This window comes from Canis lupus, chromosome 1 (genome assembly GCF_048164855.1).
Source record: "Canis lupus baileyi chromosome 1, mCanLup2.hap1, whole genome shotgun sequence".
NCBI classification, from domain to species: Eukaryota; Metazoa; Chordata; class Mammalia; order Carnivora; family Canidae; genus Canis; species Canis lupus.
The window spans coordinates 6,512,859-6,533,596 of NC_132838.1; positions in this window are offsets into that span (position 1 = coordinate 6,512,859).

The following is a 20,738-nucleotide window of genomic DNA, read 5'->3' on the forward strand; positions in this document are numbered from 1 at the left end:
TAATTCTAATAAATCACCAATTTTCTCTCTGCTTCATGCAGATATCTAGGGCAGAGATTAGAAAATGAACAAAATTAGATTTGGTTGCAATTTAGAAATTTTATCATCCATGGAAAGTCATGTCTTAATTATCTCATTTATGAAGTTTTGTTTCTGATTATGGCTAGTGAAGGGTGAAGCATTTAGGTGGTTTTATTTCATTCTAGTATTGCTTCTGTATTTTGGCAGTCTGAATTCCTTTTTCTATATAAGGCAATTGAATTTAATTTTTACCTGTTAAAATGATACGAAGGTAGTTCCAAAAACTTTCTTTTAATTGCCATCTTGTGTATATTAAAATATTTCCACGTGACAAGGCAATGTCAGCTACTTGATTCTGCAAATTCCCAATGTTTCAAGTAAAATCTCATGCTATACTCATATAAGATTGAAAAATATTTTAAAATGGCAAAGACCTGCATATTTTTTCTAGTAACTTCTATTTTTATTAGCCATTCTATAGCTAGTAAACACCTCCATATTTCATACTCTGTGACTAATCACATGGGTAGCACGTAAAGTAACCCAAGGGTTAAGAGTAACCCACTCAAGATATTATTACTGACGTTGTGCCACCAATTTTGAATGCTAACATTAAAAACACAGGTTTGGGCTGTCAACAGCTATGCATTTTTGATTGATTACTGCATTACAATGCTATTGTAAAAGAAATATCTCCAGACAGGCAATTGCCTTGTGAGATGGATCTAGACTCACAGGTGAATATAACTTTTTAAAAGGTGGCACAGCTGTAATTCTTTACGTGCCACAACTGTCATTCAAACAATTTCTTCAAGGATTATTGGCTACTCCATAGTCTGTGGCTTATATCCTGAAAAGTATATCGATGTCCAATTACAACTCCCTCCCATGTTAAAATACATTAGCTGCATCCTTGAAAATTGCACATTGATTACCTAATTTTCCTTCTCCCCCTCAAGCGTCCTGTCCTTGTGCTTCGTCTGTAGGGCTATTTTCCTTGCTCAGAAGCATGGGCTTCATTTTGTGCATGTCCTAAAGCCAATGGATGGACTGGCCATCTGCTGCAGTGTCTTAAGTGTTAGCTCTCATTCGCCCAGGAGCTGCACAGACCTGCTTCAACCAGTTCAATAATATTCTCATCGTATACAGCTCAGTTCTGACAAGGGATCAGCACTGAGGCCTCACCTAGTTCTTGGTGACTCCTCTCAGCCATTTTCTGGGTTCTCCACTCTTTTTACCACCTCCTCTCAATTTTATTCTTCCCTACATCCCTTCTCTAATGATGTCCTCTCCCCAGGTGTTTAGAAAATCCACACTGTAAGACTATATCTTACCTTTGCTCAAGTTCTGCATTGCCAGAGAAAATCAACCCAATGTCCCTCTGACATATAATTCTTAGCAGGATAAAAATCCAAATCGTTTTCATTCAGATTGCCTACCTCTTACAAGCTTTGTAAGGAGTCTCTGTTCCTTTTAACCTCACATCTTCAGTGTTTTGCTAACTTTCACATTCTGTGCAGTCATCTCTGTTTAATGCTTCAAAACACTGACAATTTTTTACCAACTTTGTTTTCATATTTTTATATTATCTTTAACCCCATCAAACTCCAAACTTACCTAGGCCCTTGAAACCCAAACCAGAATTCTATTTTTTTTTCCAAATTAGAATTATTTCAGCCATAGAGATGTGATACTATAATAGGTTCAGTTTTATTGTGGTTAAAAAGAGTCCAAAATTTCAACCCTTATAGCAAGAGCTTATTTCTGGCTGAAACTGTAAATCCAGATAGTAGGTTGGCTTTATCTTCTTCACGATAAGGTCATCATTACCTATATCTTTCTTATTCATAAACTTTTCTAAAATCCTCCATATACAAAGTTCGCTTTCTTTCTTTCTTTCTTTCTTTCTTTCTTTCTTTCTTTCTTTCTTTCTTTCTTTCTTTCTTTCTTTCCTTTCTTTCTTTCTTTCTCTTTCTTTTTTCTTTCTTTCTTTTCTTCTTTCTTCTTTCTTTCTTTTCTTCTTTCTTTCTTTTTCTTTCTCCCAAACAGCATAGCCACTTCTATTTCATCTGTGGTTTCTCTCCACCTGGTATTTCCAGCCCACTTCTAAGGACTTCACTCCTTCCAATATTGTAGCAATTATTTCATGTGCAATCTTCCTTGATAAATAAGGTCATGCCTTTAAACACATTTAAGGTAACATGTTAAAATCACGTGTGTGTGTGTGTGTGTGTGACTGTAATCTATAGATTCTCAGAGGAGAGAAATTAAGACAGAAACAATTTCTAGACTCTTCGAAATTAGGAAGGATTTGTAAACAAATGACCTCAGTGTGGGCTTTTTGAAGCATTCATAGGAAAGGCTCTGATTTCCTAGAGAAAATAATTTAATACAAGTAAGTTTCAGTTATGTATATTGACCATAGTCAATGAGGCTGAGGAAAGTAAAAGAAGAAAATTGCAGGTGCTTTGAAATAATATAGATTTTGCTGTAGAACATATTTATAAATTGCTAACTATATTTTTTGGAGTGTTATAAGAGTTTCTATGTCTTTAATGCTTTGGTTCCTATATTGGATTTTTGGATATTGACAATTTTATTTCCTCAAAGAGAATGTTGCTCTGTTTTATTCCTCAGATCAGTAATAGTTAGGTGAACCCTTATGTTTACCCACCAGGAAGTCAGTACCCCCTCACTTCCATGATTGGATTAAAACATTCTAAATGTAGCTGTACTTTTCTATTTATAAATGTAATTACTTTATCATATTTATCCTATCTACTAAACTATAAAAGCTATAAGTCTGAAAGACGTATCGGTAAGTGACTATTAGTCAAAAGCTGAGCATACAGTAGCTTCCTAATAAAGGTTTTGATTCAGTGAAACCATTCAAAATTTCTTTAAAGTATTACTCTGTAGATATTAATCTTCCAAGGTGCAAATAGTATAGTGAAATGATTCAGGCATACTTAACCTCTAGTTGAAATCATGTTTCCAATAGTCTGAGAATTAAAATAAATGATTTTCCATTTAAGCTTTGTTAATTGTGTCCTAAATGTGAGATTAATTTTGACCCAATACACTTTAATGAAAGGCCTAGGAGATATATTTAGATGTATCTGTGCTATAAAAGCCAAGACATTTTAAATTGTAAACAATAGCAAATCTTACTTAAACAATAGAATGTAATCTACTGACTCATGAAAACAAGAAGCACAGGATAAGGTTGACTCCAGTAAGATTTGTACACGCAGGTCCAAACAATGCGCAATGGGATGGGAATGTAATGTCTATTTCTTTCTTTCTTTCTTTCTTTCTTTCTTTCTTTCTTTCTTTCTTTCTTTCTTTCTTCTTTCTTTCTTTCTTTCTTTCTTTCTTTTCTTTCTTTTCTTTCTTCTTTTTCTTTCTTTCTTTCTTTCTTTCTTCTTTCTTTCTTTCTTTCTTTCTTTCTTTCTTTCTTTCTTTCTTCCTTCTTTCTTTCTTTCTTTCTTCTTCCCATCGTCTATCATTTATCTCTGTCATCAATCTATTCTCTCCTCTCTCTTTGCCCCTCCTTCCATGCTTTCTATTTTCCTCTCTCCCCTCTCTCTCTTCCATCTTTAGACTTCCCTGTCCTAAAGACTGGCTTTATTCCCAGGGAGGGCCCTTCATAGTGATGAAAAAAATATCCAATGGCAATTCCCACGGTACCTTCTTCCCACTTAGCAATGCAGGATCAATAAAGCGTGTTTTTCTAAATAGCAAGTGCAAAATCTGCAAAATTCTTTTCAATTCATGATGTTGTATCACATACCAACTACTGATTCAATCTCTGAAGTGACTGGGCTCGGATGTGGGACCATTGGGAGTGAGAACGGCCCCATCTAAACAATGATTCAGCATGGAAGACAAGTGGTTTCCAAAGTGGTTGCTAAGGAAGCAAATTTATGTTGCTGCCATAGATACAGTAAGGCTGATGAGAGGTGGGTTCATTTCTGTCCTGAGTGGTTTCATTCCGGATTCTAAAGTGTGACCTAATGACTTGCCTTTCATACACTTGGTGGGAAAAATGCCTGATGTAATGACTCCTTTTACTTCTGTCACTCTTTTGAAATAATTTTATGTTAAAATATCTTTGTTTCTCTCTCTGTGGCAGAACTAAGATTCAGCTATACTTTTTACTTAAAATTCTCTGAATCCAAATGTCAGGATTTGGAGAATAGTTTTCTATTAGGCATATGATTGATTTATTGTGTTTACCCCTGCTTTTCTGTGTACATTTCCCTGAAGTGCTTGTGTATTTGCACACCCTTTTCTTACCTAGAATCAACATCCACTTAAACCACCGACTGGCTCTAATATCCAAGTGCCATATTATTCTATCTCTTCTAAAAATAGAGCATAACTTGGAACAAATTTAATATATTAATTATTGTACTTCATTAATCATTGACTTATTTTTGTTAATTAATTTATAGATGTATCAAAAACTCAAAATAATATGAAAACAAGTGTGGTGAGAGATATAAAGAAATACTTAGGGACACCTGGGTGGCTCAGTGGCTGAGTGTCTGCCTTTGGCTCAGAGCAAGATCCTGGGGTCCTGGGATCGAGTCCCACATCAGGCTCCCTGCATGGAACCTGCTTCTCCTTCTGCCTGTGTCTCTGCCTCTCTCTCTCTCTCTCTCTCTCTCTCTCTGTGTGTGTGTCTCTCATGAATAAATAAATTAAAAAAGAAAAAGAGAAAAAAAGAAATACCTAGTCATCTCTGTCTCTTAGGTACATGTAATTTAACTGAGGGGATCATCAAATAGCATTTTCAACATTTTCAACAAACAATGTTTCCCATCCAACTGGTCATGGGATCAAGGAGATATAGACCATGGAATTTACAGGAACATAGATCATCATGAAAGAGTGTTTTCTGGGGTGTCTACATGAAGTAGAATCTTAATGGAATATTGTTTAGAAGTTAGTGGGAAGCAGGAGGAAAATTTCTACAATTTTGTCTGCATTTTAGAAGATAGTGGGAAGCAATAGAAAAATGTTTATAATTTTGCCTGTTTCTCAACAAAGTGGAAAATTTCTTGCCACAGACAAATTTAACTTGATGATAATGAGAAATAGTCTGGTTGACTTTCTGTTTTACTTAGCTGATCTGATCATGTTGTTTTTGCAAATCACTAAGCAGATCGAATGACCCAGATTGAGGAGCAAAAACACAGGAGTTAAATTTTAGGTGAATACAGAGTTAAACAAACATAATATTTTAAAACGTATTCAACTCTATGACCAATAGTCAGTTTTGGTTATAACTGATAGGAAGGATGGTGATAATAGCTAATAGCTAATCATGGCTAATAATGAATGTTTATGACAGGTATTATTTTCAGCCATTTGTTTGTACAACTTCATTGAATTATTTCATCATTTAGAAACTGCTGTCATCTGTAAAGATATAAAAATTGAAAATAATGTTTTCATGAGATTATTGATTCTAATACGCTATTGCATCCTGGAATTTTTCTCTTTTATTGTGCAATTTTACTAATTAAAATGCTTTACATATCTATTGTATAAAACAAATGCATATTTTAATTATTGCACAGAAGCTGTTCAATCTTTAAAATCCACCCCCCCAAAAAAAGAACAAAAATAGATTGTTCTTTAAACCTTGATTTTGAAAGATCATCTTTCATTTCCTAACTGACTTTGGGCAAATAGTGAATTGCTAATTTTCTGCTTTTATCTTCATTTTGTTTCATGTTATTTAATTATTTTGCATAAGTAGGAGTATCACATTTCAAAGAGAATTTCTTGTAGTTATTTCTATAGTCAAGTGGGATTTTGCAAACTAATGCATCACCTAAACCTTACAGGAACATTAGAAATTGCTTGTTTTTATCACCTTTTTAAAGATCTTGCCATAAAATTTATCAGGTAAAATACAGTTGTTTCAGTGATCAATTTACTGTTAGAAATACTCTGTATATTCTTTAAAAATGCATTAACTTACAATCACTTATTAATGTTTTTAATTTCATAATTTTTGAATTAAATAACTTGGCTTTATAATGAATTTCATGTAAAATAAAGAAATCAATAAAAATCATGTCAAATTATTTATTATATAAGGGATTTTTGTTCTGTATGGGGGAACTTAGTATTTTAATTGGTCTGTTAATTAATCATACTTTTCTCTTTGAAAACAGCTAAAGAAATTATATAGTATGTGTGCTCAGAAGACAAATGTAATTTGTAAAGATGCATGTAAATGACTCATTTTCTTAAAAGTAAGATAAGTGATTGTAATTACCCTACTTGTTTCATCACTTACTAGGTATGACTTTGTCTCTAATATTTATCACTTATGAAATGGGATTAATAAAGACACTTATCATATTTTTTTTCATAAGATTAAATGAGATTATGTATCAGCACCCTGAGAAAAATGCATGGTGCATGCACATACTCAATATATTTAGATGTTATTTTTACAATTGTTGGTAGTTCATATAACAATTACATTGTGTATTTTCACATACTTGTTTGGTAGGGATTGTGAATAACTGTATAAGGTCTAGTATTGGGCAGCCAGGGTGGCTCAGTGGTTTAGTGCCCCCTTCAGCCCAGGGCCTGATCCTGGAGTCCTGGGATCGAGTCCCACATCGGGCTCTCTGCATGGAGCCTGCTTCTCCCTCTGCCTGTGTCTCCGCCTCTCTCTCTCTCTCTCTCTCTCTCTCACTCTTACTCTCTGTGTCTCTCATGAATAAATAAATAAACTATTTAAAAATTTTTAAAAAGTCTAGTATTTTCAGATAATGAAAACAAGTCAAAAATTCTTTTTATAAGTGTTTGATCTGTAAAATGCCAATCAAATCATTGGTATTTTTTCCAGAATCTCATTGAATGTATGAGATTCCATCTGAATCTTGACTTCCAGGATTTTCTTTGGAAATTTACTATGGAGATATTGCATAGGCCTTATACCATTTAGGATGTTAAAACCAGTGAGATCATAGCTAAAAACCAAAATAATGCCTTATTATCCACTTAAATGATTGGTTTTATATGTATTTGTTACATAATTTCTAATGTTTTTTTTTCTTACAAATGCTTTTTAAAGATGTTTCTAACACAACACCTCATAAATTTTATGCAGCTTCATCCAATAAGGCCAAGAAATAAAATTTTTAACTACATTACCTCTGGACACAATGTTACAGAATAGTCCTTGAAGAAGGCAAATTCAAGGAGCGTTACTATCAATGAAGATAAAATGTGAAGAGGGGAAACCCTATCATCAATGTCACAACACAGTTATTCTCAACACCCTGGAGGATTCCCAGGGCCGTCTGTACCATGGACAGAACTGGAGAAGTAGATTCATGTGATCCTTAGTGTTCCTTGGAACAAGGATAAATAAATAAATAAGCTGCATTTAGCTTCCCATCTTTCCAGCAACACCAAATCCTCTCTGCTCCCCTTTGCTTGACTAAACTTGAGACAGTTTTCTTCCTGACTCCAGGCCTTGACCTCCCTTTTCTGGGAGCAATTACTTTAGAGAACTTGTCAATTCTTCCTCTGTGCTGTTGCAATGAAAATCTTTAAAAAAATCTTTTTCCACGGGTGCCTGTGTAGCTCAGTCCATTAAGCATCTGGCTGTTGGTTTTGGCTCAGGTCATGATCTCAGGGTCCTGGGATCAAGACTCTTATCGGGCTCCCTGCTCAGCTGGAAGTCTGCTTCTCCTTCTCTGTCTCCTTCTGCCCCTACCCCTGCTCATGCACGCTCTCTACAATAAATAAATAAATCTTAAAAAAAAAAAAAAAGTCTTTTGCCAGCCTTAAGACACAGGGAATATCTTTTTCAATCATCAGGGAGCTGTCCTTTGAAATGTTAGAAGGAAGATGGCACCCTTGTCTTATTCTGTGTGGTAAGGTGGGTGCCCAAGTTTGATGAACCCTAATGTCCAACCTGTGAAACTATCTTCCGTGATGGAGTATGAGAAAGTTTACATTTCCTTCGAGTAGAAAACACAGATGGCCTAAGATGCCCCCACCCTAGCTCTTAAAAATTACCCAGCTCCTGCCCCCCATGCCCTCGCTCCAGCCAGAGAATTTGAGCCAGACTGAGTTCCCATCTCCCTTATTGCAATGATCTCATTGAATGTATGAAAGTATGAGTCAAGTAAGAGTAAAGTCTTCCTTGACTCTTTCAATTTGCTTGGTGCAATTTTAGCTTTGACAACATCCTCTGCCTCATTTTTTTTCTTTCTTCCTGTCTCTGTTGCCATCAACACAGGTCATCTATGACACGTCCCAACAGAATCTGCCTATCTTTCCTTATTTGTGTTTTCACATAGTCTTTTTAGAAATGAGAAAATAACAATTTTTCTTTAGAAGCATGCTAATTTTAAAAATATATAGACTTTCTTTGAAACTCACCACTATGTAGGTCATTAGGGTTTTTGTGTGGGTTAACCCCATGCGTGCACTGTTGTTATGATGCGAACTCAATATTTACATAACCAGAAATTTTTATTTATTTTAAATTTTTGAGTCAGATCGTAGGTACAATGATAGTACCAAGAACTTTTGAACTTTTTTTACCTAAATTCATCAATTGTTAGTGTTATGTCCTATTGTTTTGCTATTGTCCTATTGTTGTCTATTTGCTCTTTTTATTTATATTTTTTTCTATGAGTTAGTCATTTGTCTTTCAACTCTTTATGATACTTTTTCTCCAGTAATTGCTTTTAATGTAAAATCTATCAATTTTTGTTTTGGTTTATATCATATTTAGAATGTCTTTTCCACTTTGACCTTTCGATAGAAGAATTTATCTTTTTCTGTTAGTACTTGTGTCATGTTTCACATTTATGTTATTTATGAATTTCAAGTTCATTTGTGTGTACTGGGTGAGGAACAAATCTTATATCTTTTCCTAAATGCCTATCAGGTTTACCCAGGATCATGGGTAAGAAGTTCATATTTACCACAGTATTTTGAGATATCACCTTCATCATATATTTTCTGTGTCTATTAGCATAATTTTTAATCTGCTCCATTGGCTTGATATCTGTACACCTGTGCCAGCTCTTTTTAAAAAGGACTTTGAAGCATATTTTAATATCTGCTGGGTTAAACAGTTTTCAAGCTCTTCCTTTTCAGTGTTTTCCTTGATATTCTTATGTATTTATTTTTCTATATGAACTTTAGTATCAACTTGTGTTGCTCAATCAAATCATTGGTATTTTTTCCAGAATCTCATTGAATGTATAAATCACCTTCTGAGGTCTGACTTCTTATTGACATATTTTTCATTTTTGAAGGGTAAAATTTTATACTTGCTTAAAAATAGAGTGAAATAAGAGTTTGGACTATAGGATCAGAATGACAAACAGAAACTAAGGTGTTTTCCATTTGTAAATTAGATCTCTAAGAACACATAATAGTCATTAATTATGAAATGGTTAGTAATTATGGTTCATTCACTGGCTTTTATTAATACTGAATGAGAGTAAATAACTTCTGCCATATAACCTGATTATTAGGGAAAATTCTAACTACGTAAACTTCTATTAATTTCAGTACTTCCTTGCCTTGGTGAAGGAAGCTTGGGTTGTATATTTGTTCTCATATACATGCATTCCTACCCATGCCTGTGCACACCTGTGTGTCTTCTTGGTACAAGTACTGCACTAAACACTATGTGTGGACAATAAATGATGCATAAAAGTAGAAAAGGAAACTCCTTTCAGGAAGTCTCCTTTCTAAAAGGTGAGGTCTATATTGATCAAATAAGTGTAAAATTGTGACTTTCTTGAGGAAGTGACCTTTGAGCTAAAATGTGCTGGAAGAGTAGGAGATAAAATGAGGGCCAAAAGCAAGGGAGAGAGTTCTGGTCGGTGTGAAGGCAGATGGAAGTCAGGAGATAAAGGAGGCTAGAAGGCCTAGAGAGCATGGCCTAAGATGTGTGATAAACAGCCAGACTAGGCATATCTGCAGGTGCCATGTTGCAGTCTTTCTTGAAGAAAAGGAAGCCGTCATACAGAATGAGTCCAGGTAAAGAGAGCTAGCTGTAACCATGCATTTAAATATTGAAACAATCATTTTGGCTCATTTGTAAAAAAACAAGGAAAAAGTTGTATGAGGAGAGATGAAGAGAGGGTAGTTTGGCCATTACTGCCATTGCCCAGGGAGAGGTGGCAGTTTGCTTTAGAGTCGTGGTGAAGGAAATGCTGTGAATGACACTTGAGGATCTTTTTTATTCATTTATTTATTTTTCATGAAATGGACACAGCTTTGGTGAATTAGAAATGGTGAGGGACACTCTATGCTTGGTCTTATGGAATGAGAGGTGTGTGGCACCCATGACTGATAGAGAGGATGGAAGGATAATTGGCTTTGGCTGGAGGGTGTGAACATCGCAGTTAGGAGCACTCCAGAGGGAGCAACTTCAAGCAGGAGGTTAGATATGTGAGTTTGGAACTCAAAGGCCATGCCTATGTTGTTTCTAAAGTAGCTTTAGGTCATATGCATGAATTTATAGGTCTGTTTATTTTAAATGCTAATGGACTTTGCAGGAGAGCCATTCTATCCACATGTACTTGGTCATAAACGATCTCCCTCTCGGGAGGTTTGTGTTTCTTGGTCACCTGCACAAATAGAAACGATGCACGTGGAGATTCATAGAAGAATGTTTTTCTTTAGACTTATCCCATGGCATAAAGATTAGAGAAGTATAGAGCAGAATCAGAAGCATAAATATCTATTTAGGAATAAAAGCAAAAACCACTTTTAAAAAATAAGATTTATTTATTTTAGAGAGAGAGCATGTGGGGAGGGGCTGACGGAGAAGGAGAGAGAGTCTTAAACAGACTCTTCAATCAGTGTGGAGCCCAACACAGGGCTCGATCCCACAACCCTGAGATCATGACCCAAGAGTAATGTGCTTAACTGGCTGTGCCACCATGGTTCTCCCCAAACCAGTTTGTTTTGCAAAACAACAGGCAACTGTCTGGTCTAGAGGGTCTCGGTTCCCCTTCAGGCTTGGGAAGAGCTGATGCTAGACCTTTGATGAGTTAGTTAACCTATGCCACCAATGGGCTATTGAATAGGGTTTGTGAGATAAAAAATAGAAGAGATAATGTCTGAGAACTCTTTGCATTTTAATATTGTAGAAATACATCATTTCTGATATTCTTCAAATGTGTCCCCCATGCACACACACTTTGCATCTTAATTCTCAACTTAAATTATAGCATACCCTGGCATAGCAACTGATAGAAGAATCTTTCTTGTAAGATTTTCTGCTATTCATTTGCATAAAACAGAAATTATTAAGATTGCTTTAGAGCACCAGTTTTTCCCCTCATGGGTCCATGAAGAAGTGTAATGTTCTCAAAGGTAAAATTTCCCAAGAGGATAGTGCCTCATTACCATTCTTCAAAAGCTGTTAGGATCTCCTGAACCATAAAATGTGATTTAAGAAAAAAAAGATAAGGCACTATGTTTTTTTTGTAGGTGATATTTTTTTAAGTCAAATAAAATTATTACTTTTATATTGGGTTAGCTAAGATAAATTAATAAAACAGTTAATAATATAAAATTTTATTTATTGAATTTCTATAAGATTAGGAGCAAAAGTGATACACCTTTGATACCAAGATATTGTAAAGCCACATGTCACATAGACGTATTTAGGAAAAATTTGTGTTCTGTAAGAAATTTTCTCAATACTTTTTCCCTAAATATTACAGAGATTATTTTTGAATTAAGTATCATCAAATCTCATCCATGTTTTGTTATTGTTTCCAAATAAATTTACATCTGCTTTAATGTAACAGAAATTTTATAAAGGAAATAAAATGCCTTATTATTTAGTTTCTATACCATGTTTGGTATGTACCATACGTTTTCCAGAACTATCATTATTTCTATTCATCCCTAGTTGAATAAACCTAAAATCCCTAGATTGTTACCTGGTTACTTTGCATACCACTATGCCTTGAATGTACTAGGTGCACAGTGAATACTTAAAGATCCATGTAAAGGATATTGGGGCCAGGCATATTTTCCTGCCCTTTTATGACACAGGACCAGCCTGGGTGAAACCCAGCTGCCTGCTCGGGGAAATGCTAGAAGATAAGATGTGAAGGAAACAACATGGCTTGCTCTTAAGGCCCCTTCAAGAAGTTTGCCTTCCTGTGCCCACCAATCCAAGGCTAACTCTGTCTCATTCCAAACTCTGTCCAAATTCTGTCCCACCCCAAAATGCTTTAAAATCATCCAAGGTAAGGCCTAAAACCCTGTGGATACCTGAAATCTCCTGTTCTGAGATCCTACAAAGACTTCAGCAGAGAAGTGTTCCTCCTTACTATGGTGTATCTAATAGCATTTTCTTGATTGACACATTTCTCTGGTGATTTTTCGGGAAATCAACGGTCAATTATTATGGATGTCATGCTGAGATCAGAGACAGACTCTTTCCTCAGACTCTACTCCATTTCCTGAGGCAGGTGGAACTGCCCCATGGCCTCCCTCTGACCACCTGGTAAGATGTGCCCTGCATTTTCTCTGACCTCAAATCTCCTTTCTTCAGGCCTTTGAAGGAAGATTTCTTTAATTATCTGAAGTGGTGTGAAAACTCTCATCCTTGTGGAGAACTTTGCTTGGTAACCCTCCACTTTACAGATATCTGTCCAATTTTACTTCTGGTTTTTGTTCCTTCTTATGCATCACTGTCTTTGGTACTTCCTTCTCTGAGCCTCTAAGAGAAAGTTTAGCAGGAAGAGTAGATCCCTGTTTCCAACACATCCAAAGAGCTGGTGACTTCAGGTCCCATCAATTGGCCTCTTTTGAGGACAAACTTAGCTTGAGTCACCTTTTCAATATAGAAAATAGCTTTCTCCAGTCTGAGGTGTAACTGGGGGTAGCTTCATTTAGTTTTATCTGCCATCTTGAAACTAGGATGTGTCATGTCTCCAACTGACAGGGCTGGTCTTTGGTTGTGTCCTGGAGATATATCCTTTGCACAAATGTGGTTGTTACTAGTGGTTGCCATGTCCATGAGTATTCACTGTTCGGCCCCATAATCCAAATCACCTGCTTCTTCATATTTTAACCTATGTGTGTGGGACCCCCCACAGGGACAGTGCTAGCCAGGACAATGAGAAATTGCACTGGCCACTTGGGAGAATCTTGACATAAACAGCACAGTTCATTTTAGAAGCACATAAAAGAGACATCACACACTCAAAATAAGAGATCTCTCCCTTCAATTCTTACCCCTCTTTCCTTCCTTTTTCATTATTATTATTGTTATTAATTGTTATTATTATTATTTTATCTCAGGGAACAGTATAGAGATGGATTGTGATTTAGGGAATGCCTTTGGCCTGTGTAGCTTAGAGCTTTAATTTGAGAGCCTTGAAAATATTTTGATATGTGGACACATTCATATTTAAAGGATTTATATACATCTGCCATAATAGGAAAATATTTGGCCAGATAAAAGTGACTTGATTTTGGCACAGAAACTACTTTATGTTTTATTCTCTCATTTTATCCCCATGTAAAAATAATGTCAGTCTAATATAGAAAATCTTGGTTTAATTTCTCATGAGTTAAGCTTTTACAATTCAGATTTTATTTCTATGGGTCTGTTAAATTATCATTATTTTCACAAATTGTTCAGAATTACAAGAATTAAAAATGTGCTTCACCGAATCAAACTGTAAAACTAAGTATCCCTTAAAGGAGTTGATCTTATAAATGTTTCTAATCCTTCCTGTATAAAGGACAAATGCATTAGATTAAATTATAATTTCTAGATGTCTATTCAATGTCAAGATTGTAAAATAGCATTATATTAAAGTAATTAATAAAACACAAAGTTTAGATACCTAGACAAACTCTAACAAAGAAAAACATATATAAACACTGATGACTGAGCAATTTTTAAGACTTTGCTGCTTATTTTTAGACATAGAATGGTTACAGGTTAATATGATGTGACATGTCTTTAAATGATAACACTATCCCCCCCCACACACACATCCAGATGTTCATTGGTAGCCTTAAATTTGTTAAGGTAATATAAAATGTATGCTCATAGAAAGACAATTACTTAGACAATTCCCGTTTCCTATCTTCTAGTTTTCTTTTGTGTTGTTTACTTTGGTTAAAATTGGTAAAAATATAAGAGGGTTCCCTTTTCTCCGCATCCTCTCCAACATTTGTTGTTTCCTGCCTTGTTAATTTGCCCCATTCTCACTGGTGTGAGGTGGTATCTAATTGTGGTTTTGATTTGTATTTCCCTGATGGCAACTGGTGCAGCCACTCTGGAAAACTGTGTGGAGGTTCCTCAAACAGTTAAAAATATACCTGCCCTATGACCCAGCAATTGCACTGTTGGGGATTTACCCCAAAGATACAAATGCAACGAAACGCCGGGACACTTGCACCCCGATGTTTATAGCAGCAATGGCCACGATAGCCAAACTGTGGAAGGAGCCTCGGTGCCCAACGAAAGATGAATGGATAAAGAAGATGTGGTCTATGTATACAATGGAATATTACTCAGCTATTAGAAATGACAAATACCCACCATTTGCTTCAACGTGGATGGAACTGGAGGGTATTATGCTGAGTGAAGTAAGTCAGTCGGAGAAGGACAAACATTATATGTTCTCATTCATGTGGGGAATATAAATAATAGTGAAAGGGAATATAAGGGAAGGGAGAAGAAATGTGTGGGAAATATCAGAAAGGGAGACAGAACGTAAAGACTCCTAACTCTGGGAAACGAACTAGGGGTGGTAGAAGGGGAGGAGGGCGGGGGGTGGGAGTGAATGGGTGACGGCACTGGGGGTTATTCTGTATGTTAGTAAATTGAACACCAATAAAAAATAAATTTAAAAAAATTGGTAAAAATATAGATAGATGGTTAAAACAATATTAGATATGATGCTTAAAGAATTATGAATACAAGATAAAATGGTCAGCTTCTTAAGGAAAATGTTACAGTTTATGAAAGTAGTAAATTCAATGTGACTCTTTTATATTTATTCAATATGCTAAGAAAGTATTTTTGGCTAAAGTTCAAAGTTAAATTATCATCTATCTGATTTATATTATCCTTGTGTATGTCTAAACACAGATGTAGAAACTGTATCAACATCAAATTAAAAAACTGAGTGCTTGCCTCAAGAAATATTTACTTGTTCCTGGAAGAGAAGATGGTGGATCGGTGAAAACAGCTCTCAAGTAAACTCAAATTGTGAAACGAAGATTTCACTAAGATCCCTGGTTTCATGTAGTAAACTCTGTGCCCGGATTTCATGTACTAACCTTTGTCTGATTCCACACAATCGCCCACCCTGCAAGCTCCACCTCAAGACCACCCAGCCCAGCCTCCCAACCACACAAATACTCTCTTGAAATTTTCTCACATTGAGAAACTGCTAAGATCATTCAGGTGGCCCTCTCCCATGTTATGGTAAGCCTAACAGTTTTATTTGCTAAACAATTTTATTTGGTAGTCTTTTATGAATTCAAAAGGCAGTAGTATTGATAATAAAGCAAATACAACTTAAACATACTTACAAATGGATAACTGTATGGGAGATAGCTAGGATTCTCCAAAAGACGATAGTATTTTGAAATTTGAGCTTCTCCAAATTTTAACCTCAATAACATCTTTAAGATATGTCTAATAAAACATACAACAAAATAGTTTAGAGAACTTCCTCTCATTGAGACAACACTTCAATGATAAGAAAAAAAAAATAAAGGGTAGAGTTCCCCTGGAAGATATACTTTTAAAACTATAATGTGATTCCTTTATTGCTGACAGAAAGATTAGCTGTGAACGTAATTTTTTTTTTTTTTTTTTTTTACTTTTTCTTCTTAAAAGGATCGAACCAAAAGGGAGGTCATTCAGCAGTGCATCTGCCATATGCTGGGGGTGTGACAGAATGAGAACAGTTATAGCCCAAATTAAAATGTCTCATGGTAGTCTCTCCCAAGTGTTTCTGAAATGGAAAAATATAAAAGCCAAGGTCAGAAAAATGTCACCATTAGAACAAGCTGTCAAGCAGCCTCCGAGGAAACACATCCAGATGACTTCTACATACATAAAGTATGTTTCTTAAGTAGGAGGATATAAGAGTTAAATGTGCCTTCATTAAGCCTATCAGGATTGGAGAAAGACATCTTTCTCCGTCTCCTCTGGGAAGAAAAAAATTTCTTTTTTTCCCCCACTCCTCCAAACTTCTGGGATGTGGATCAAGAAATTGCCTGCAGCATTATGATTTCCAGCGGGTTCATAATTTGGCAGAGGGCGTTAGTGGAAAAGGGTCACTGGTCTGGTGTCAACTTGTGAGATCTTCCGAGTGGTAACCACGAGACCAGTCCATCCAAGAAGTTCTTACCCAGAGAGGTTCCCCTCACTGGCAGACCTGTCGACCACCTGTTGGCTCATAGGTCTGTTTCCTACTTCTGCCCACATTTTCCTGTGAAGAAGCGCGTTACCATGAACCATCGATTTGCAAAATTTGCAAGACTTGTGGTCACAAAGTTTTGATATTTGTCTTAAAGACCCATCTTCAATAATCTTAGAGTTGATTAAACATTTTCAAGAAAATGAAGACAGAAATACAGGGTTTTTTAAAGATTTTATTTATCTATTCATGAAAGACACACAGAGAGGCAGAGACATAGGCAGAGAGAGAACCCTGTGGGAAGCTCCATGCAGGACTCAATCCCAGGATCCTGGGATCATGCCCTGAGTTGAAGGCAAACACTCAACCACTGAGCCACCCAGGCATCCCCAGAAATACAGCTTTTAAAGTAGCTGAGGGAGTGGGTGATAAATCATTTACCGATAGGGATGCACAGATGGTGCATACTATACACTTCCACAGGGATGCACAGTCGGTGCAACACTGTGCTTCCTGCCCTGTTTGCTCAGACAGGAACTGAAAAAGAGCTAAAGCACTGTAGGTAGGAACAGGAACAGACCCAAACAGATCTTGGAACATATGACTCCACGGTACACATCCACTGAACTCGATCCCTACAGACCATTAAAACCCTATGTCTGGGCTACTTGGGTTTAGTGCCTCCATAAAAGTGCCTTAATTAAGCTGCCGAGGAAGCCTGTGCCTTTGTCTTTTTTCAAAGGTTATTATACGAAACAGCCACATGAAGAAAATTTCCCTATCTTCAGCAAAATTACAGATTAAAACATTACCCCATTATACTAATGTCTCTTTTAAGATTTTGCACAATAAATTCTGTAATGTTTAATGCCATATGTATCTACTTAACTTGTATACACACACGCACAGTCTGGTTTTCATGTTTCTGTTTTTTAATGACAACCACGTAAGACCATATTTTAGTTTTATCCTATCTTCTTGGAAAAGCCAAGTTAAACTGAATTTTTTTTTCTCTTTGGCTCCCCATACCATTTTCTCTAATCCTATTAGATTGTTTGTACTTTTATTTGCTCAACTTTATGTGTGGACCATAACCAAATGTACATCTTTGGGAAGTTTCCCAGTAATCAATAAATTTTCGGAGCTCGTTTTGAATCTGTAACAGTGACATGTACACATTACAGATTGACTTGTGGTTGAAGAAGCTGAGAGTTGAAGGCATTAATTGACTTGCCCTCAGTCAAAAAGGCAGTGAATAGTACAGGGAGGGTTTTCATGTCTCTGAGCAGATCTGTCATTCTCTGTCTTATGTCATACTTACCCTTAAAGAGAGAAGCAAATTAAGCACCCTGCTTTCAACTATCTCCCTGCTGTCTGTCACTCTTGGTGCTTAAACTTGTTTGCTCTACCCAGTTGGGTTTTGAAGGCTTTCTCTAGCTTACCTGCATATTCCACAAAGTGAAGACCACTTTAGACCACGTCTATAGGCTAACAACATGCGCTATAAGCTCTAGCTTCCAGACAGGCACCAGGGAGGAAAGACGTATTGGAAGCTGTAAGAAGATCAAAAGGTACATCTACTCCAAAGAGAGGTTTTCGCATGTTTGTCACTCAGTGGTCTGCAAACCACACACATACACACACATACACACACATTCGGGAAATAATTTTTGATGTCTGTGTTATTGATATCATCTTGATTTCTTTTTAAAACACTTTTTGTAAGAATAAAATAGCTTTCAGGAGCATTGATCTAGAAGCATCAACTGCAAATGAAAATGAAACTCACTGTTGCAGACTATTGCTAATGATGTTGAAGGGTCCACAGTCACTGCAGGTGATCGGTATCATTGATGGTAGGCCTCGATATGCAGTTATTAGAGAGATTTATAGAGACTTTCCTCTGGTATAATCTATTCTATACAAAACAGGAGGGATTTTAAAATACACTGTCCCAAAGGGGAAAAGTAAAGAAAAACTAGGAAGAGACACCTGCCTTTTTGGTCTCAGACATTCAAGGAATTTTGGGGGTTACTTGCAACATTAGAAAAGAAAACAGTGTATTTCAGGGTTCATGATCAAAGATCCCAGAGCTAACTCTCTGGGAAGTGGAAGTCAACTGGCATGTATTGTATTATCACCAAACAAAAGTGAAGTGTCCATCATGATGGCAGTCACCAAAGCAATGGTAGCATTTAAAAATGTGCAAAATTAAAAAAAATTTTAAAAATGTGCAAAATTTAGGAAGGTAAAAGAAATAAGGACAGTGAAGATAAGGAAGATGTAATATTACAAACACCAAATGAAGTGATGTTCAGACCATCCCCAAAGAAATGAAAACATGTCAGCAGATTTGAATTTCAATGAGTTAAGGGCTATCTGCGACTACAAGGAAAGAGTATTTTCTGCCTAATGCACAGAGTACGCCACTCAATTTGGAATTGTGCACGGAGGAGAGATGATGCTGTGAAATTCAAATGAATCAACTTTGGGGAGAAATAAACAAGACTATTGAAAGGATCCCAAATTCAATTCATATAGTTTTAATTTAGAACAGAAAATCTAGGTATAGACATATGAAAAATTATACTTACCCAGAGGAAACTACGCATTTAGAAGAATCTATCATACCTTGTACTCTCATATTACCGAAACAGAGTATTTGGAGAAATAGGTGAATTAAAAATGGAAGCCACATCGTATTTCAAGTAGGAAAATAGAATTGGAAAATTTAAGTTTTCAATAGGAATTTGCATATGAACACATGTATTAGTTTTCTATTGTTGCATAACAAACATCCACAAATTTAGTTGCTTAAAACAATAGTCAGTGATTATGTCAGTTTATGACTTGTCAAGGTCCACTTCTCAGGATCTCCCAAGATCACTCACTCCCCCTCTCTGACACCCCCTGCCCTTTCCCCTGCTCCACGTTCCCACTTAGCACTTTCCAACATTCATATACCAAGTTAATATACTTCCTCCCTAGTTAACTATACATTCCAAGAAACAGGGATTTTGGTCTGTTTTGCTCACTGCTATATCTCCAACATCTAGTATATCTAATAGGTACTCAATAAATATTTGTGGAAAGAATGAAAGAATCAATCAGTCAATTAATTGTTGGATTAGATGGGATCATGAGGAAGAGTTGAAAATGTATATTGTTGTTCTTTATGTAGTACTGAGTCATAGTACTAGGACTTCCCACTGTTTCATTCTCTCTTGGTCTTTGCTTTATTGTATAAAACACAAGGAATTTGTTAGGAGGGAATTCTGTTCTTCCTCCCTCCATGTCAGGCCACCATTGCTAATCCCGTGTCTATCTGATTTACTATCAGTTTGCAAGCTCCCCGGGAGCTTCCTAGGTGGAACCTGAAATTGGCCTCCATACTTGGAGGGCAGAGAGAGACAGGAGGAAGAGGCAGGCCATCCCAGGTTGGTAGCTGGCAGGTCTAATGAGCAAGGGAACCTATGTATGAGACATGTCTCTGGTGGCTGCAAGAGGAGGAGATCTCTGCCCCACCCATCACATCTTGAATGTCTATGAGGCCTTTGCTGGATTTAGTTGTCTACACTGTCCATAGGGTCTCAATACCACATCACTGTCTCAAGGCTGTATTTCTAAGGCAGCTTCTGGGAAGTGGAACCTATATACCAAGGACAGCAAAGGGGATGAGGAGCCTGCAAATGCCCAGGTGAAGCTCACAGGTCAGTGATTACATGCTCTTGATGTCCTTCCTCAACACCCACCCTCCCCTGACACACCACAGGGTTGTTACTTATCTGACTAGTCAGCATTTAGATCATCAAACATTGATATTTACTACTCAGAGGGCCCCAAATCTTCACACAGTAGTAGTCCTGCCCGCTGATCTTTCCCTGTGCCTCACTTGACAACTGTACAGAAACACCATCAACATGTAGACATAGGGATGCCTGGGTGGCTCAGTGGTTGAGTGTCTGCCTTTGGCTCAGGGTGTGATCCTGGGGTCTTGGGATCGAGTCCCACATTGGGCTCCCTGTGGAAAGCCTGCTTCTCCCCCTGCCTATGTCTTTGCTTCTGTGTGTGTGTGTGTGTGTGTGTGTGTGTGTTTCTCATGAATAAATAGGTAGATAAATCTTAAAAATAGATAGATAGATGATAGATAGATAGATAGATAGATAGATAGATAGATAGATGATAGATAGATATAGGGGAAGACAGAAGCCCTACTAAGAGTTCCAACCTAAGCCACAAGTTCAGACCAATTTTTCCAGAGTATGATCCTCAGTAGTCCCTGTCCTTGCCTTG